General features: G+C 43.4%; 1 pseudogene; it reads left to right on the top strand.

Moving 5' to 3' along the window:
* Window positions 1–5596: 5596 nt before the first annotated feature.
* On the top strand, window positions 5597–7218 carry LOC119505223 (annotated as a pseudogene).
* The last annotated feature ends 13620 nt before the right edge of the window (window positions 7219–20838 follow it).

The following is a 20838-nucleotide window of genomic DNA, read 5'->3' as shown; positions in this document are numbered from 1 at the left end:
AAGATCCAGCTGCTATGACAGACACCCCACAGCAGGTTGGCTTAAACAATGGGAATTTCATTGGCTCTGATTCAGAGGCTGAGGGCTGGCCTCTCCCTGGGGTTGGTAGCGTGCTGGCTGACTGGCACTCCTTTGGTTCCTTGGCTTTCCCATCTTTTCCAGGTTCTGTTGACTTGCAACTCCTCCCCACAGTTTTCTCTTACTATTTCTGGATTTCTTCTGCCCATCAAGGACTCCAGTAATAGAAACAAGACCCACCCTAGTTCATTCGGGCCACACCTGAACTAAAATAACATCTTTGCGAAGTCCTGCTTACGACGGGGTTGCACCCACAGGGTTGGGATTAAGGCTAAGAATATGTCTAAATTTGGGGTGCATCACTCAGGCCACCACAATCCGTGAGCCCTCACTGCCCCTGCTGCAGCCTCAGGAGAGCAGGCGACTGGCCTCGGAAACGCAGCTTCAGGTTGGAATCCCCTCCAGCCTTCCCAGCTCTGTGTCACTTGGAAGGCACAAGTCACCCACAGGCCCTGGGTGCAGGGTGGGCATCACTGGGGACCTGAGGTGCCCCTTCTTGTACTTTAGAGGCCAGTCGGATGATCCGAGCCCTCCTGCTATGGCAGGTTGGCACATCAGGACCACAGACTCCTTGGAGAGCAGCGTCACCCTGTGGGGGTTCCGAGGCATGGCCTGAGAAATGGGAAATTGTCAAGTGACCTTGCTGGAATCAGGTGCAGCAGTGAGGTGCCCACAGCCTGCAGGGAAGGTCCACCTGCTAACCTGGAGACCAGAGATCCCCAGTAGAATTCAGGGGTCCCGGGCACTGGTCTGGGGGGAAGTTACATCTTCATTCTCATTAATCTCTAACTGAAGTTGAGCATTTCCTCCCATGATGAGTGTGGATAACTGACCACAAGATGAGCAGCTCCTGTTGATTTCGTCACCAACAGAGACCATGGATGTGTCATGTCCCATTCCAGGGGCTGCAAACATCTCAAGATGTCACTGTTCCGGTTTGCTAATGCTGCTGTTATGCAAAATACCAGAAGCGGATTGGCTTTTATAAAGGGGAATTAATTGGTTACAAAGTTACAGCTGGAGGCCATGAAAATGTCCAAATTAAGGCATCCACACAAGTATGCCTTCATTGAAGGAAGGCCAGTGGTGTCCAGAAAACCTCTGTTAGCTGGGAAAGCATATGGCTGGTGTCTGCTGATCCCAGGTTGTGTTCCAGCTCCTCTCTCAGCTCCTGTGTGTTCTTCAAAATGTTGCTCTTGGGGTGTTTATCCTCTCTTAGCTTCTCTAGAACAAACTGGGCTAGTATCTCCAAAGCATCAGCAAAAGTCTGCTTTCAGCGGCCATCTCCAAAATGTCCCTCTCAGCTGCTCTGAGCTCCTTCTGTCTGAGTTTTTTATATGGCTCCAGTGATTAAATCAAGACCCACCCTGAATGGGCAGGGTAGCATCTCCATGGAAATTATCCAATCAAAGCTCTTGCCCACAGTTGATTGAGTCACTTCTCCCTGGAAACAATCAACAGGTTGCAACCTAATCAACACTAATATGTCTGCCCCCACAAGGTTGCATTCAAGAATATGGCTTTTGGTGGGACATAATGCATCCAAACTAGCACAGTCACCTATGTGCATTGCAACAAAATCCCCGGTCCCTGAGACTTAACGCCGTGTGATTGCCTGAGAAAAGTATAGCTATACGAGGCTTTTCTATTTATAATGAATGTTCGGGATCTGCTGCTGAAGGCAGCCAGGCCCTGGTCTGGGGAGGTAGCCAGCGAAAGCATCCGGAAAGGCCATCCATTTCACTGCTCACCAGCTCTCGGCGCTGCTGCCTTCTCTCAGGACCCCTCCCAGGCATCCTGCACACCTTTGCTGTAAAGCAGAGAAGCCCTTTCTTCAAGCCTTGGGCAGGCAGAAGTGTCTAGCCAGACGTTTCAAGAATTCACTGTCACCTTGCATAGGGTTGTGCTGTTCTCCATATCATTCCAGTTTTAGCGTACATGCTGCCAAAGTGAGCACTAGCCAGAAGTTACGTCATTCATTTTTGTGGTGTCTATTTTTTGTCACCTGTTTGTGGCACGTTATTGGTTTTCCATTGACCATACCAATGCAAAGTGTGCCTTTCCAAACGTCGAATTTATTTGAATCTTTTTTCTAAAAGCAGATAATGGTACAGAAGATACATGAGCTAATGGTAAAAACGGTGAGGGCTGGCGGCCATTTAGAAATCCGGTGGTGACTCACAAGGGGCCATAAGAGCTACTAATTGAGGCGAGGCCCTAAGAGGGCAAATGGTGACCCCTCACCCCACCACACCAAATTGCACAGGACTCAGCTTCTGGAGAGTTCTGCCAGGGCAGGGGAGGGCGGAGAGGTGGGGTGCAGCAGCCAGATGGAGTAAGCCCTTGTCCATACCACAGTGTAGCTGAGCGTTACCTGCTTTCCACAGCACTGTGCTAGAGGGGCTGGGGACCAGGGCACCGGGCCACCACCCTCCGGGAGAGTTTGCACCTCAGCCTCCTGGTTGCCCTGCACACTCGGGTCACCCCGTCCTAAGGAATGCCACAGGATAAACCCCTAGACCCCTGTTGCAGAAGTCAAGGCCTTGCACACCAGACGTGGCTTCCCTCTGCTTGGGCTGGGGAACTCGCTGCTGCCACGCGCCACGCCAGCCTTTCTGTGCACTTGGGCTGCTGCTGTTCACTCCACCCGGGAAGACTTTACCTGCCTCTCTGTTGCAGAAAAGCCCCTTCCTCCCACCTGCTCCCGGATGTGCTGTCCTCACTCCAGCCCCCAGGGACACTGCCTCTCTCCACGTCCCATCACGCAGTCCTCACAGACCCTCCCCAGACAACCACATGCGTTATTACCCCTCACAGCGAGTTCCCACCTGTGTACCTCATGGGTTAAGCTTGGGTTTTGTATTTTTTTTTAAATTAGAGCAGTTGTAGGTTTACAGAAAAATCATGCAGAAAGTACAGAGTTGCCTTATACACAGTCCCCCACTGGCAGTTTTCCCTATTATTCACGCTTTGCCTTTGTGTGGTTCATTTGTTACAATTGAACCAGTATTACTATAATTATATTATTAACTAAAGTCCATAGTTGAGAGTTGGGTTCACTCTTTGTCTTGTACAGGTCTATGGATTTTTTTTTTTATTTAGTTTTTATTGTGGTAACATATATACCACCTAAAATCTCTTTTAGCTGCTTTCAAATTCATGATTCAGTGGCATTAATTGCACTCGCAGTGTCGGGCCGCCATCACCACCATCCATCGCCGAGCCTTTTCCACTGTCCCGAACAGGAACTCTGTACTCATTAAGCAGTGACTCCCCGCTCCGTCACGCCGGCCCCTGGGGACTTGTGTTCTGGTTTCTGACTTTAAGCTCGGATTCACGCTTTCCACAGGCAGAGACCTATTGCGGGGCAGCCCTGACTGCATGTAGCTGGTGCACGGTGAATTGTGGTGTTGGAATAAAACTCCCCTGAGCAGATGCAGCCCAAGTTCATTAGTTCTGTGAGCTCCTTGGTTCTCTTTATGGGATTTTGTGGTTGGAAAGGACCCTGTCCCTGAGTGGACGGCTTCTGCAGGGCCCCCACAAGCAGCCATCCAGGCCCGGTTCCCAGGACAGGGAACTTACATCGCCCAGCAGCCTGCTTCACCTAGCTCCTCCTCGTAGCCAAGTCAGCTGAGCCGCAGATCCAGACGGTTCTTGGAGAGCTGCCTCGGTCACCCAGCTCTTCTACAGGTGCCAGCCTCAAGCTGTGCACCTCCTCTCGGGGCTGAACAGCTTCACAGCTCAAGAAAGCATATCCCGTTGCAGAGCTGGTCAGTTCTTTATGATCTGGGAAAACCCAGCAACAGAAAAATGAGGTATTCCCCCAGGGTTCTAAGTCTCTGAGGTTGTGCTTTACTACCATGCTTCTCAGGTCATAAATATTCCTGTACCCAAGCGTGGGATACTAGCCCTGATTTTTGATGATGTTTCTTTGGGAACAAAAATACATGGCCAATTGCATAATTTGGTACACAATCCATTGATAAGATGGAGACTATACTTGTCTCCACTTGCACACACATTTTAAGACTAAAATTAAGTGAATATCGTGAATGAAGCACGTCTGGTGCTGGGTTGACCAGGGCAAACTGGGTCGAAACTGACTGTGTTTTAAAACTTCAACTTCCATGTGAGACCAAGGGAAGAGACTTTTATTTAATGCAGAATCTATACTTCGTAAACAATTTAACTCATACAGTTTGCTCAAATACCATAATTACATGGAAATTTAAATAGGAAGTGAGATATGGTAGATTTATACAGGTTAGTGTGAAGTAGCAACACATCCCAAAGTAATTTGGGCAGAGAATAAAAATATATTTGCAGGGCCCCCGTGAGGAGCTGGGGGAAAGTGTGGAAGTGTTGGATTTCCTCACCTGGACTGACGCTGATGTTCTCACAAATATTGAGGACTGGTGGTCTGGTGTGCTGAGCCCTCTATCATGGGACTTGCCTTTATGAAGCTCGTTACTTCAAAGGAGAGGCTGAAGCTGCTTATAATTGTGCCTAAGAGTCTCCCCCTGAGTGCCTCTTTGTTGCTCACATGTGGCCCTCTCTAGCTGGGCCAACTCAGCAGGTAAACTCACTGCCCTCCCCGCTACGTGGGACCTGACTCCCAAGGGTGTAAATCTCCCTGGCAATGCAGGATATGACTCCCGGGGATGAATCTGGACCCAGCATTGCAGGATTAAGAACATCTTGACCAAAAGGGGGATGCAAAATGAGATGAAATAGTTTCAGTGGCTGAGAGATTTCAAATGGAGGTCACTCTGGTGGACATTCTTATGCACTGTATAGATAACACCTCTTAGGCTTTAATGCATTGGAATAGCTAGAAGTAAATACCTGAAACTATCAAACTGCAACCCAGTAGCCTTGACTCTTGAAGATGATTGTATAACAATGTAGCTTACAAGGGGTGACAGTGTGATTGTAAAAACCTTGTGGCTCCCACTCCCTTTATCCAGTGTATGAATGGATGAGTAGAAAAATGGGGACAAAGACTGAATGAAAAATAGGGTGGGATGGGGGGATGATTTGGGTGTTCTTTTTTACTTTTATTCTTATCCTGATTCTTTCTGATGTAAGAAAAATGTTCAGAAATAGATTGGGGTGATATATGCACAACTATATCATGGTACTATGAACAGTTGATTGTACACCATGGATGATTGTATGGTATGTGAATATATCTCAATAAAACTGAATTTAATTTTTAAAACAAGTGATATAGGAGAACTGAAAGAACAAGAAGACACAGAGGTGAGCTGGCAAAGAATGGCAAAGCGAATGACACTGAAGAATGAGAAGAACTTCCCGGAGCTTGCACAAATTTGGTCAAAGTTCTAACATAGGAAACTGCTGATTTATACCTTTACCAGTTATGATCAATAAACCAAGCTTTAAGTAATAAAAAAATTTTAAGTGAATATCAAATGTATACGTGTCCTGCTGCCTCTGCCGCCCCGCAGGCCCCACGCTCCCACACTGCCACATCCCGGCATCTAGCTCCTGAAAGATGATGCTCAAGATGAGCAAGAGTGAAGATGAGGGCAGGATGTGCCCAGCTCCCCCTGACCTCTACCTGAAGCACATGCTGCAGAAGTGCAGCCAGCCTGAGCCTGTGACCCACCAGTTGAACACCGAAACCGAAGACATGTATTACCTGCTGTTCCAGGTAGCCCTGCCCAGGCCAAGGGACAGGGGGTGCAGAAAGTGCAGCTCATACAGTTTGAGAAGGTCACAGAGGAGCCCATGGGAATCACTCTGAAGCTGAATGAGGTGTCCAGAATTCTTCATGAGGGTGTGATTCATAGACAAGTCTCCCTTCACATAGGAGATGAGATCTAGAAATCAGTGGCACAAATGTGTCTAATCACTTGGTTGATCAGCTACAGAAGGCAAGGGAAGAAACCAAAGGAATGACTTCACTGAAAGTAATTCCCAGCCAGCAAAATCATCTTCCTGCACTACATATTTTCATGAGAGCTAAGTTTGACTGTGTTCCCCGAAAAACAATCTGATGTGGCCCTTTCTCTCTAGCTAAGCTAACTTGGCAGGTGAAATCACTGCCCTCCCCTCTACGTGGACCTGACACCCAGGGGAGTGAATCTCCCTGGCAATGTGCAATATGACTCCTGGGAAGGAATCTGGACCCAGCATCATGGGATGGAGAACATCTTCTTGACCAAAAGGGGGGTGTGAAAGGAAATGAAATACGCTTCAGTGGCAGAGAGATTCCAAAAGGAGCCGAGAGGTCACTCTGGTGGGCACTCTTACACACAATATAGACAACCCTTTTTAGGTTCTAATGAATTGGAATAACTAGCAGCACATACTTGAAACTACCAAACTGCAACCCAGAACCCGTGAATCTTGAAGATGATTGTATAAAAATGTAGCTTACGAGGGGTGACAATGTGATTGGGAAAGCCATATGGACCACACACCCCTTTGTCTAGTTTATGGATGAATGAGTAGAAAAATGGGGGAAGAAAAAAAAGGCACCCAGTGTTCTTTACTTTAATTGTTCTCTTACACTTTCATTTTTATTCTTATTATTTTTGTGTGTGTGGTAATGAAAATGTCAAAAATTAATTTTGGTGATGAATGCACAACTATACAATGGTACTGTAAACAACTGAATGTACTCTTTGTTTTGTATGACTGCATGGTATGTGAATATATCTCAATAAAAATGAATTTAAAAAAAAGAAAGACAATCTGATCCCTTGCAAGGAGGCAGGACTGAAGTCTGTTTCTGGGGAGTTGTCCAGATCATCAACAAGGATGACAGCAACTGGTGGAGAGGATGGGGGGAAGGCTCCTCCATGGAGTCAGCAGGATGATCCCCTCCCCTGAGCTGCAGGAATAGTGAGTAGAGAATGTGGCACAGTCTGCTCTGAGCTGTAGTCCCTTCAGAAAGAAGAAATACAAAGACAAGTACCTGGCAAAACACAGCTCCGTGTTTGACTGATTGGATGTTGTTTCCTATGAGGAAGTTGTTCGGCTCCCTGACTTCAAGAAGACGACTCTGGGGCCGATAGGAGCCAGTGGGATGGGTGACAGCCACACTGAGCCCTGCTCAGCCAGAATCCAGAGACGTTTGTGTACCCCACCCCATATGTTCCCGTTTGCTAATGCTGCCATTATGCAAAATACCAGAAATGGATTGGCATTTATAAAGGGAGTTTATTTGATTACAAAGTTACAATCCTAAGGCCATAAAAGTGTCCAAACTAGGGCACCAACTTTAGTACACTTCCACTGGAGGATGGCCAATGGTGTCCAGAAACCTCTGCTAGCTGGGAAGGCATGGGGCTGGCATCTGTTGATCCTGGGTTGTGTTCCAGCTCCTCTCTCAGCTCCTGTGCATTCTTGGTTCTTTCTCCCAGGATGTCCTGTTTTACCATATCCCAGGGCAAAGTCTGAGCTTCATCTCTTAGCTAAACGTCCTTCTGTCTGCATCTCCAAGCATCTCTAAGTATCAGTGTCAGCAAGTGTCTGGGGCTGTGTGTTTCTTTTTAAAGGACTCCAGTGAACTAATCAAGACACACACTGAATGGGTGTGGCCACATCTCCATGGAAATAATCTAATCAAAATTATCACCTACAATTGGGTGAGTCGCATCTCCATGGAAACAACCTAATCCAAATATCCCACAGGATTGGATTAAAACATGTCTTTTGGAGGGACATAATACATCCAAACTGGCACAACATACATGACATGGTCCCCAAAGAAGAGTGAGGAAGATGGGAAGGAGTACCACTTATCTCAGCTGAGGAGATGACAATGAATTATCTCTGCCAATGAGTTCTTGGAGCTTGGCAGCTGTGCCAGTTTGATGTATTATGCCCCCCAAAATGCCATGCTCTTTGATGCAATCTTGTGGGGGCAGATGTTATTGGTGTTGATTAGATTGTAATTCTTTGATTTGGTGTTTCCATGGAGATGCACCCCACCCAGAGTAGGTGATAACTCTGATTGGATAATTTCCATGGAGGTGTGGCCCTGCCCATTCAGCATGGGCCTTGATTAGTTTAGTGGAGCACCATATAAGCTCAGACAGAAGGAGTGAGCTTGCTACAGCCAAGAAGGACACTCTGAAGAATGCACAGGAGCTGAGAGAGGAGTTTCAGCTTATAGAGACATTTTCGAGATGGCCTTTGAAAGCAGAGTTGTGCTCCAGAGAAGCTGAGAGGGCAAATGCCCCCAAAGCAACTAAGAGTGACATTTTTGAGGTGCTCAAGCCTAGAGAGGAACATCCTGGGAGAAAACCATTTTGAAACCAGAGCTTGGAGCAGATGCCAGCCATGTGCCTTCCCAGCTAACAGAGGTTTTCTGGACACCATTGGTCATCCTCCAATGAAGGTACCCGATTGCTGATGTGTTACCTTGGACACTTTATGGCCTTAAGACTGTAACTGGGTAACCAAATAAACCCCCTTTTACAGAAGCCAATCCATTTCTGGTGTTTTGCATTCCAATAACATTAGCAAACTAGAACAGCAGCTACCAGGACAACATGTTTGGCACCAAATTTGAAACAGTGCACCAGATTCACAAGCAGGACAAATTTGCCATCTCTGACATGGAGCCCCAGACCCTGAAGATTGTTCAGATGGCAGAACTTTAACCTTTCATTGTGTTCCTTGCACTTACTGACCAGGACACTCAGATGGAAGCCCTACAGCAGCTGTGGAGCCACTCTGAGCCCATCTGCAGCCAGTATACTCACTACTTTGACCTCTCGCTAGTCTATAATGACGTTGATAAAACCCTAAAGAAATTGCAAGAAGCTTTTTGACCAGGCATGCAGTTCCCCACAGCAGGTGCCTGTCTCCTGGGTTTATTAAGTTTGCAGAGTGGGTTACACCCCGTACATCTATGATCTGTACACAGGCTGCTCTCCTGCATTTGGGTCGTGTTTCCTTTGCTGTAAGGCAAACGGGGTTGCTCCAACTAGTGTATGGCAGCTTCCAGCTCTGCAATTACCTTAATCTTCTTCAGGCTCCTGAAGGGCTGGGGTTTGGTTTTCCTGATAGGTGGGACTGGTGTGGATTTCATAAGGATCTCTTGGGAAATTGGGGGTCAAAGATTGCTCACAAAGTGGGGAAAAGTAATGAACTCTGTCCCTCTAAAGCCTGTGTTCTTTCACTTTCAATTATACCAGGCATTTCATTTATCTATTTACTTTGGAGAAAGCATTTTTAACTGCAACTTTCTAAAGTGCCAAAATGCAGCAGCTGTGCAATAGGATGATGCTTGCTATAGGGAAACTCTCAAAAGCAATAAAAAAAGTTTCTGTGTTTTAAAAAAATATATATGTCTATGTTTGTTTATTGAGGGATGGAGGAAGAGGCAAAAGGGGGAGGGAGATCAAAGACGTATTTGTGGTAGAAAATTCAGAAAAAGAAGGAATTGCCCCACTCCTTTCTTGACCAGGTCCCATTCAAGCTATTGGAGAAATGAAGCCCTTTTCACCCACCTAACACTTTGGAATCCTGGATTACGGAGGACACCGGACAATGAATGAATAACCCAGGACAGCTGCGTCTGGGCCAGTTAACTGGACGGTGCCAAGAACCGTAAGAGTTCCTGGTTTAGAAGTTGAGCGTGCAGGGATGGGCAAAGCCTTGCAGTACAGATGGGTGAGCAGGGATGGTGGCTTGAAAGGGACAGTGAGTCAAGCCCCCCTTTCCCTCGCACCCCACCTCCAGGCCAATCAGGAACCACTTCCCTCCTCTCCATTTTGCTCAGTTAAAAGCACCATCTTCACGGAAGAGTCCACGGCCTCCTACCTACAGATCTCCCTACTTCTGATAATGCTCCACAGTGGAGAGTAACTGCTTGACACCCTCCAGTAGAGGACTTCTGCTCCTGGAGAAGATGGAGTAAGAGGAGTGGGATTTACCCTCCCACCTGAAACAAAACCAAAAAAAAAAAAAATGTGGGAAATACATGACAAAATGATTTTGAGACTTGGGCATCAGACGTTGTGCCTGTTAGAATGTATTATGTCCCCCCAAATGCCATTATCTTTGAAGTAATCTTGTGTGGGCAGATGTATCAGTGTTGATTATATTTTAATTCTTTGAGTGTTTCCATGGAAATGCGACCCACCCAACTGTGAGTGATAACTCTGATTGGATGGTTTCCATGGAGGTGTGGCCCCACCCATTCAGCGTGGGCCTTGATTGGTTCACTGGAGCACTATGTAAGCTCAGACAGAAGGAGTGACCTTGCTACAGCCAAGAGGGACACTTTGAAGAATGCACAGAAGCTGAGAGAGTTGCTGCAGAGAGAGACAGTTTGAAGATGGCTGTTGAAAGCAGACTTTTGCTTCGGAGAAGCTAAGAGAGGACAAACACCACAAGAGCAACTAAGAGTGACATTCTTGAGGAACTGCAGTCTAGAGAGGAATGTCCTGGAGAAAGCCATTTTAAAACCAGAACTCTGGAGCAGACACTAGCCACGTGCCTTCCCAGCTAACAGAGATTCCCGGACACCATTGGCCTTCCTCCACTGAAGGTACCTGATTGTTGATGTGCTCCCTCAGACACTTTATGGCCTTAAGACTATAACTGTGTAACCAAATAAACCCCCCATTATAAAAGCCAATCCATCTCTGGTGTTTTGCATTCTGGCAGCATTAGCAAACCAGAACAGATGTCGAAGTACATTGATCTCCAGGAGAGAAGGGACAAATGTTGTAAGCCCTATGATGAGCCAGGCTTGCTGCCTGCAGCAGGCTTGGGGAGCCCAGACAGAGCCCATGGGAGGAGTTGGAGCTGAAAAGTTTGGAGAAACCAAAGCAAGTTCACAGGATGGAGCACCAGAGAGGAGAGAGCTGCACAGAGAGAGAACTCTGCATATCCACAGAAGAGGCCCTCAGGTATTCAGAGCAGTGAATGCATGTGAGGAAAGTAACCTACACTGGGGAAAAACCACCCCCCAAAATTAAAGGAAATAGTCCCCAATGCTCACACAGGGCTGGGAGTTGTGCCTCTTCCCACCAGCCAGAATGGAAAACCTCAGAATGCACAAGACACTGGGTAGCGTATGCAGAAGGGTCTCTCCTTGGCAGTGCGGAAAAATTAATCCAGCAGTGAGCACTGCTCTAGTCCCACCTAACAGATCATATAAGCCAGGGCTGAAAGGATCAAACTGTTTCCTAATAACATCCCAGGGCAAAGTTCAAGAATAATTTATAGGAATACAAGTATATTCCAATGTCCAACAAGATAAAATTAACATTGGCACCCAATAAAAGACTGTCAGGTTTGCAGAAAAGCAGGAAAATATGACACATAATGAAGAGAAAAATTGAACAAAACTGATCCAGAGGCAATGTTGAGGGGGAAGATGGTGGCCTGCAGAGCTGCAGGACACACTCTTCCAAAAGCAGTGAGTGGACAGGCAGAAACTACGTGAAACAACCGTCCTGGGGTTCTGGAGGCCAGAGGAGCCCAGGACAGCATCTGGGGAAGAGCAGGATGAGAAGACTGAGTAGCCGTGGCAGAGAAACTATGAGTGAACCATGCTGCAGTAGTGGGCAGTGCCCACTCCACCCTCGAGGCAAGCAGCCTCAGTACAGGCTGTGGCTGGCTGCTGCAGTTGGAGAGAGACATGGAGGCCTTCCTCCCTGAGAACAGCAAGGGCAGGGAGCAAGGTGGAGTGCCAAGCCTGTCATCTGATAGGCAAGTTTGGGACACTACATCCCGGCTCTGAATCATGGTTCTAGCCTGGCCTGACAGGATTCCCCATGAACTTTGTTCCAACACCACCCCCCTGCAGGGGGCACAGCCTGTGCAGGTTGAAAAAGAACACTCCCTCCCAAAGGCTGTGGGGAATAGTTTGCCAAAGAGTGCCATCTGATAGGAAAGCACAGCCACAGGGAGCCACCAGAAGAGAGGATTTTCTGGTATCTTTTCAGATGCTCTCTCCTTTGGAACTGGTCTGCACCCCTCTCATGGGCCCCTGGCCCTGTTTTGATCAACAGGGGAAATTCTAAAGATCTAGAATAAATTGAATCAAAGTTAAAGTGTTAACTCAAAGACAATCAACAATAAAAACCTAGGCAAGAGAGAAACTGACCATCTGACTAAACTCATCAAGATAATCAGATGCCTATTGTGCCTGTTTGAAAATGTAATGGACCACAGAAAAGCCAATATCTTTTAATCCAATGTTGTTGGGTGGAAACTTTTGATTGAATGTTTTCAAGGAGATGTGACCTGCCCAACTATAGGTGAAACCTTTGATTAGATCATTTCCATGTCTCAAGATGTCTCCACACATTCTGGGTGGGTCTTGATTGGTTCCCTGGAGTACTTTAAGAGAGCTCTCATAGAGAGAAGGAGCTCAGGGAAGCTGAGAGGCACACTTTGGAGAGAAGCTAAGATATGTAATCCAGAGTTTGCCCTTGGGAGAAGCGAAGAGGCAACACAGACCCAGACACTTGGAGATGCAGACAGAAAGATGTTTGGAGATGCTAAGCTAAGAGATGAAACCCAGAGTTTGCCCAGGAGAAGCTGAGAGAGGACACCTGGATGCTTAGAGAGAAATGCCCCAAGAGAACCAAGCAAAGAGCTGAGAGAAGCTAAGAGAGACAGAAGCTCAGAGACATTTTGGAGAAAGCCATTTTGAAATGTGATCCAGAAGCAGAGGACCAGCAGATGCCAACCATGTGTCTTCCCAGCTGACAGAGGTGTTCCACACACCATTGGCCTCCCTTCAGTGAAGGTATTCTCTTGTTGATGCCTTAGTTTGGACACTTTTATGGCCTTAGAACTGTAAATAGCTGAATAAATCCCCTTTATAAAAGCCTATCAATTTCTGGTATTTTGCATAATGGCAGCTCTAGCAAACCAGAACACCTAGACATCAGCAAAAAATATTACAAGCCATACTAAGAAACAGGAAGATAAGGCCCAGTCAAAGGAACAAATTAAAAAGTTTGAGGAGACACAGAATTTGGAACTAATCAAAGATATTCAAATAAATCTCCTAAATCAATTCAGGGAGATGTAGGAAAGTATGGTTAAAGAGATAGAAAATATTAAGAAGCCATGGGATGAGCATAAAGAAGAATTTGAAAGCATACAAAGAAAAATAATAGAGATTATGGGAATGAAAGGCACAATTGAAGAGCTTAAAAATACACTAGAGCATACAATAGCAGATTCAAAGAGACAGAAGAAAGGATAAGAGAACTAGAAGACAGGACATCGAAAATCATACAGGCAGAAGAACAGATAGAGAAAAGAATGGAAAAAATTGAGCAGTTTCTCAGGGAATTGAATGACAGCAGAAAGTGCACAAATATGTGCATCATGGGTGTCCCAGAAGGAGAAGAGGAGGAAAAAGGGCTAGAAAGAATATTTGAGGAAATAATGGCTGAAAATTTCTGAACTCTTATAAAATACTTAAATATACATGTCCAAGAAGCACAACTTACTCCAAACAGAATAAATCCTAATTGACCTACTCCAAGGCATAGGTTAATCAGAATGTCAAATGCCAAAGATAAAGAGAAAATTCTAAAAGCAGCAAGAGAAAAGCAATTCATCACATACAAGTGATGCTTATTAAGACTAAGTTCTGATTATTCATCAGAAACTGTGGAGGTGAGAAGGCAGTGGTATGATATATTTAAGGTACTGAAAGAGAAAAACTGGCAACCAAGAATTCTTTATCTGGCAAAACTGTCCTTCAAAAATGAAGGAGATGATCCTCAAAATTAAACACTTTTGTACATCAAAGGACTTTGTCAGAAAAGTCAAAAGGCAACCTACACAATGGGAGATGATATTTGGAAACCACATATCAGATAAGGGTTTAATATCCCGAATATATAAAGCAATCCTGCTTCTCAATAACAGAAAGACAAACAATCCAATTAAAAAATGGGCAAAAGACATGAACAGACATTTTTCTGAAGAGGAAATACAAATGGCTCAAAAGCATATGAAAAAATGCTCAACTTCACTGGCTATTAAGGAAATGAAAATCAAAACCACAATGAGATATCATCTCACACCTACCAGAATGGCCATTATCCAAAAAACCGAAAATGACAAGTGCTGGAGAGGATGTGGAGAAAGAGGCACACTTATTCATTGTTGGTGGGAATGTAGAATGGTGCAACCACTCTGGAAGACAGTATGGAGGTTCCTCAGGAAGCTAAATATAGATTTGCCATATGACCCAGCTATTCCATTGCTGGGTATATACTCAGTGGAATTGAAACTTAAGACACAAACAGACATTTGTAAACCAATGTTTATTGCAGCATTATTCACAATTGCCAAGAGATGGAAACAGCCCAAATGTCCATCAAAGGACGAGTGGATAAACAAACTGTGGTATATACACATGATGGAATATTATGCAGCTGTAAGACAGAACAAAGACATGGATCATGTAATAATGTGGATGAACCTTGAGGACATTATGTTGAGTGAAGTTAGCCAGAAACAAAAGGACAGATTCTGTATGGTCTCACTAATATGAACAGAGATTAATGAACAAACTTTGGGAGTTAAAAGCTGACAACACAGGCGACCAGGAGATAGAAAGACAGCAGAGATCAGCCATTTGATGCTGAAGGACTACAGAATGTTTAGGATAGACTGCATAGATCCAGAAATAGATAGCATAATACTGTGTGATGGTAGCACGGTATTGTAAGTACACTGAACAAACATGTCTGTGAGTAAAGCTGAAAGAGGTGGGATAGGAGAATGTATGACACCAGAGGTAAAGATAGATGATAAAGACTGGGACTGTATAACGTGGCAAAAACTGCAGTGGCCAATGACTGTTACTAAATATACAAATATAAAAATGTTTTTGCATGTGGGAAAGCAAATGAATGTCAACCATGTAGAAATTTGAAAAAGGGATGGTATTCAGGAAAAAACATAATCAAAGCAAACTGGAGTCTATGGTCAACAGTAAAATTGTAATATACCTCCATTAAATGTAACAAAGGCAATACGCAAATGCTAAATGTATATGAGAGGGGGATATAGGGGAGTAATATGGGATTCTTGATAGTGGTGTTGTTTGCTGTCCTTGGTAGTATATTGTATTGTATGACATGTTGTTTTTCTTTTTAACATTTTTTCTTATTGCTGAAAAGAAAGAAAACAATTTTTCTTGTGGTAATCAGTATGTTCGGATGCTGATTGTAGTGATAAATGTACAACTTTGTGATGATGCCATGAACAGCTGATTGTGCACTGTGGATAAATGTATGGTATGTGAATATAACTCTATAAAATTGTAGGAAAATATATATATAGGAGTAAAAGTGTTGGAGAAAACATGGTGAGAGCGATGATGCCTCACCAATATGGACTAACTACAATGTGTAAACTCAGAATTGAATCTTAGAACATAGCCTAACATGGACATAATATTTGTAATAGTCCCTAGATTGTAAGCTCTTACAGCAGTTAACTCTATCCCTGAATTGTAAGGCCTATCTCTAAACTTTGAAATGCTGATCCCCTAGCATATGTTGTTACAAACATTGGGACTGGCGGTTTGATGTGCTGAGCCCTCGAGCATGGGACTTGCCCTTACGAAGCTCATTATCACAAAGGAGAGTCTAAAGTTGTATGTAATGGTGCCTAAGAGTCTCCCCCTGAGTACCTCTTTGTTGCTCAGATGTGGCCCTCTCTCTCTCTAACTGAGCCATCTCGACAGGTGAACTCGCTGCCCTCCCCCCTACGTGGGACCCGACTCCCAGGGGTGTAAATCTCCCTGGCAACGCAGAGTATGACTCCTGGGGATGAATGTGGACCCGGCATCATGGGACTGAGAGTATCTTCTTGACCAAAAGGGGGATGCAAAATGAGACGAAATAGTTTCAGTGGCTGAGAGATTCCAAATGGAGTCGAGAGGTCACTCTGGTGAACATTCTTATGCACTATATAGATAACACCTCTTAGGCTTTAACGTATTGGAATAGCTAGAAGTAAATACCTGAAACTACCAAACTCCAACCCAGCAGTCTGGACTCCTGAAGACAATTATATAATAATGTAGATTACAAGGGGTGACAGTGTGATTGTGAAGACCTTGTGGATCACACCCCCTTTATCTAGTGTATGGATGAGTGGAGGAATAGGGATAAAAACTAAAGGACAAATGGGGTGGGATGGGGGGATGATTTGGGTGTTTTTTTTTCACTTTTATTTTTTATTCTTGTTCTGGTTCTTTCTGATGTAAGGAAAATGTTCAGAGATAGATTGTGGTGATGAACGCATAACTATGTTATCATACTGTGGACAGTGGATTGTATATCATGGATGATTGTATGGTGTGTGAATGTATTTCAATAAAACTGAATTTAATTTAAAAAAAAAATGAAGGAGATGACTCCCAGGGTGTAAGTCTCCCTGGCAATGCAGGATATGACTCCTGGGAATGAACCTGGACCTGGCATCATGGGATTGAAAATATCTTCTTGACCAAAAGGGGGATGCAAAATGAAATGAAATAAAGCTTCAGTGGCTGAGAGATTTCAAATGGAGTCTAGAGGTCACTCTGGTGGACATTCTTATGCACTATATAGATAATACCTCTTAGGTTTTAATGTATTGGAATAGCTAGAAGTAAATACCTGAAACTATCAAACTCCAACCCAGTAGTCTGGACTCCTGTAGATTACTGTATAACAATGTAGATTACAAGGGGTGACAGTATGATTGTGAAAGCCTTATGGATCACACTCCCTTTATCCAGTGTATGGATGGATGAGTAGAAAAATGGGGACAAAAACTAAATGAAAAATAGGGTGGGATGGAGGGGGATGATTTGGGTGTTCTTTTTTATTTTTATTTTTTTTTCTTATCCTGATTCTTTCTGATGTGAGGAAAATGTTCAGAAATAGACTGTGGTGATGAATGCATAACTATATAATGGTACTGTGAACAGTTGATAGTACACCATGGATGATTATATGGTATGTGAATATATCTCAATAAAACTGAATTTAATTTAAAAAAAAAATGAGGGAAACGAGAGTCAGACAAGATGGAGTCATAGAGAGGAGTGGAAGTTAGTTAGTCCCCCTGGAACAACTAATAAACAACCAGGAACAACTAGTAAATAATCTGGAAAAACTGCTGGGGGACAACCATGACTGTCCACACATCATACACCAACCTGGATTTGGAGGAATGCCTGAGATCACAGCATAAAATCTGTAAGTAAAGAGTGTGGATCTGAGCTGGGAGCCCCCTCCCCCCAAGGAAGAAGAAACAGCAAAACCTTGCTGTGGTAGAAAGCAGCACTCTCTGAACAAGTGAATATACCTCAGCCAGCTCCAATTGAGGTTTTAATTGACAAATATGGACTGCTCAATACAAGATACAAACTCCCAACAAGCAGACAGAGGCTTTTAGTGACAACTGACCTTAAAGAACCAGAAGACTCTGCTATTCCAGGAGGGGGAGCTCAGAGGACCAGGTGTTACCTCTGGCCAATGAGTGAAATTGGGGGTCCATGGACTGGCTCTGAAAGGGGATTACTGTTCCTTTTTCTCTCTCTCAACCTGAGCAGCTCAGTGGAGAAGATCTCAGCCATTTTCAATTCACAGTGCTGACCCAGATAGGGGTGGAGATAACAGAGTTAGAGAGACAAAGAACTTATTTAAATGCAGATGATAACTCCCTAGGGGTGTATCTTCCCTAAGAGGAAGGAGGTGGTGACTGGCCTTCCATTCAGAACCAGACCCCAGAGTCTGGAGGAAAATAACCAAAACAGCCATACCTCCTTCCATCAGTCAGGAGTGACAGGCTGACAGGTGCCATCTGCTGGGAAGGTTAGGACAAGCAAAGCAGCCTGAGGCCTCACAGGTTGTGTCAATCTTCTAAGATACACCCTCAGGGAAACCTGATACTGATTATTGCCCCCTTCTGAGAGCTGAGCCCATTCTGGTCTGGGAAAACCTGATTGGGGTAACCAAGGAAACCAGATGCCTAGACAACATAAAACTACAACCTACACTAAGAAAAATGAAGATATGGCCCAGTCAAAGGAACAAACTTACACTTCAACTGAGATACAGGAATTGAAATAACTAATGTTAGATCAATTCAATGAGTTCAGGGAAGGTATGGCAAAAGAGATTAAGAGTATAATGAAAACACTGGGTGAACATAAGGTAGAAATTGAAAGTTTGAAAAACAACTGGCAGAATATATAGAAATGAAAGGCACAACACAAGAGATGAAAAACACAATGGAGATATACAACAGCAGATCTCAAGAGGCAGAAGGAAACACTCAGGAACTGCAGAACAAGACACCTGAAATTCTACACACAAAAGAACGGATAGGGAAAAGAATGGGAAAATATGAGCAATGTCTCAGGGAATTGAATGACAACATGAAATGCATGAATGTACATGTCATTGGTGTCCCAGAAGGAGAAGAGAAGGGAAAAGGGGCAGAAGCAATAATAGAGGAAATAAATAATGAAATTTCCCATCTTTTATGAAGGACATAAAATTACAGATCCAAGAAGCACAGCGTACCCCAAAGAGAATAGATCTGAAAAGACCTACACCAAGACACTTACTATCAGATTATCAAGCATCAAAGACAAAGAGAATCCTGAAAACAGCAAGAGAAAAGTGATCCATCACACACAAAGGAAGCTTGATAAGACTATGTGTGGATTTCTCAGTAGAAAACATGGAGGCAAGAAAGAAGGGGTGTGATATATTCATGAAACTGAAAGAGAAAAACTGCCAACCAAGAGTCCTATATCTAGCAAAACTGTCCTTCAAATATGAGGGAGATTTTAAAATATTCTCTGACAAACAGACAATGAGAGAGTTTGTGAACAAGATACCTGCTCTACAGGAAATACTAAAGGAAATGGACATAGCTGATGGTAGCACATTATTGTGAGAATAACTAACAGTGCTGAATGGTGTGTGAACGTGGTGGAAAGGGGAAGCTCAGAGTCATGTATGTCACCAGAAGGCAAGTTGGAGATTAAAATATGGGAATGTATAAAACAGCGAATCTTGTGGTGGGCAATGTCCATGATTAACTGTACAAATATTAGAAATCTCTTTCATGAACTAGAAAAAATGTATGACACTATAACCAGAAGTTAATAATAGAAGGAATATAGGGCAAAATGTATACATATTGCAAACTATATACTACAGTTAGTATTATTTTAACATTCTTTCATCAGCAGTAACAAGTGTACTATACCAATACTATGAATCAATAATAGAGGGGAGGTGTTTAGAGGTATGGAAGGATTTGAATTTCCTTTTTTTGTCATTATTTCTTTTTCTGCAGTAATGACATTTTCGAAAAATTGAAAAAAATCAATTGTGTTGATGGATGCACAGCTGTATGATGGTACCATGGGCAGCTGATTTTACACTTTGGATCTTTGGATAATTGTATGGTATGTGAACAATCTCAATAAAATTAAATTTAAAAAAAGCAGGCTAAGCAAAAAAAAAAAAAAATGAGGGAGAGTTAAATATTCACAGATAAACAGAAACTGAGAGAGTTCATCAACAAGAGATCTACCCTACAAGAAATGCTAAAAGGAGTTCTACAGGATGAAAGGAAAAGACAAGAGAGGAGGCTTGGAGGAGATGTAGAAAAGAAGATTATCAGCAAGGGTAATAAAAAGGGTAAAAAATAGGATATGACATACAAAATCCAAAGGATAAAATGGTAGAAGTAAGTACTACCTTAAGAGTAATATAACATTAAATATTAATAGATTAAACTCCCCAATCAAAAGATACAGATTGGCAGAATGGACTTAAAAATGTGATCCTACTCTTTGCTGCCTACTAGAGACTCACCTTAGACCCAAAGACACAAATATATTGAAAGTAAAAGTCTTGTAAAAGATATCCACACAAAATGTAACCAAAACAGAGCTATGATAGCTATACTAGTATTGGACAAAATAGACTTTAAATGCAAGACTGGTATAAGGACAAAGGGACAATTAATAAAAGGGACAATGCACCAAGAAGAAACAACAATCATAAATACTTATGCACCTAACTAACCAGGATGATCCAAAATACATGAGGAAAACACTGGTAAAACTGAAGAGAGGAATAGACGTCTCTACAAAATTGTTGGAGACTTCAATATTCCGCCTTCATCAACAGAAAGAACATGTAGGCAGAGGATCAATAAGGAAAGAGAGAACTTGAATAGTATGATAAATGAACTAAACCTAACAGACATATACAGAACATTGCACTCAAAAACAGTCTTCTCTAGTGCTAATGGAACATTCCCCAGGACAGACCACATGTTGGGTCACATAACAGGTCTTAATAAAAGACTGAAATTCTACAAAGCACTTTCTCTGACCGTAATGGAATGAAACTGGAAATTAATAACAGGTGGAGAACAGAAAAATTCACAAATATATGGAAGTCAAGCAACACATTCTTAAACAATCAATAGTTCAAAGAAGAAATTGCAAGAGAAATCAGTAAATATCTTGAGATGAATGAAATGAGAGCAAAACATATCAAAATTTATGGTATACACTGAAAACAGTGCTGAGAGGGAAATTTATAGCCCTGAACACCCACATTAAAAAGGAAGAAAGAGCTCAAATCAAAGACCTAACTACACACCTGGAGGAGCTAGAAATAGAAGAACAAACTAATTCCAAAGCAAGCAGAAGGAAAACAATAGCAAAGTTCAGAGCAGAAATAAATGAAACCAAGAACAAAA

This window comes from Choloepus didactylus, chromosome 10 (genome assembly GCF_015220235.1).
Source record: "Choloepus didactylus isolate mChoDid1 chromosome 10, mChoDid1.pri, whole genome shotgun sequence".
Taxonomy (NCBI): Eukaryota; Metazoa; Chordata; class Mammalia; order Pilosa; family Megalonychidae; genus Choloepus; species Choloepus didactylus.
This window is presented reverse-complemented; position numbering and strand designations above follow the sequence as displayed.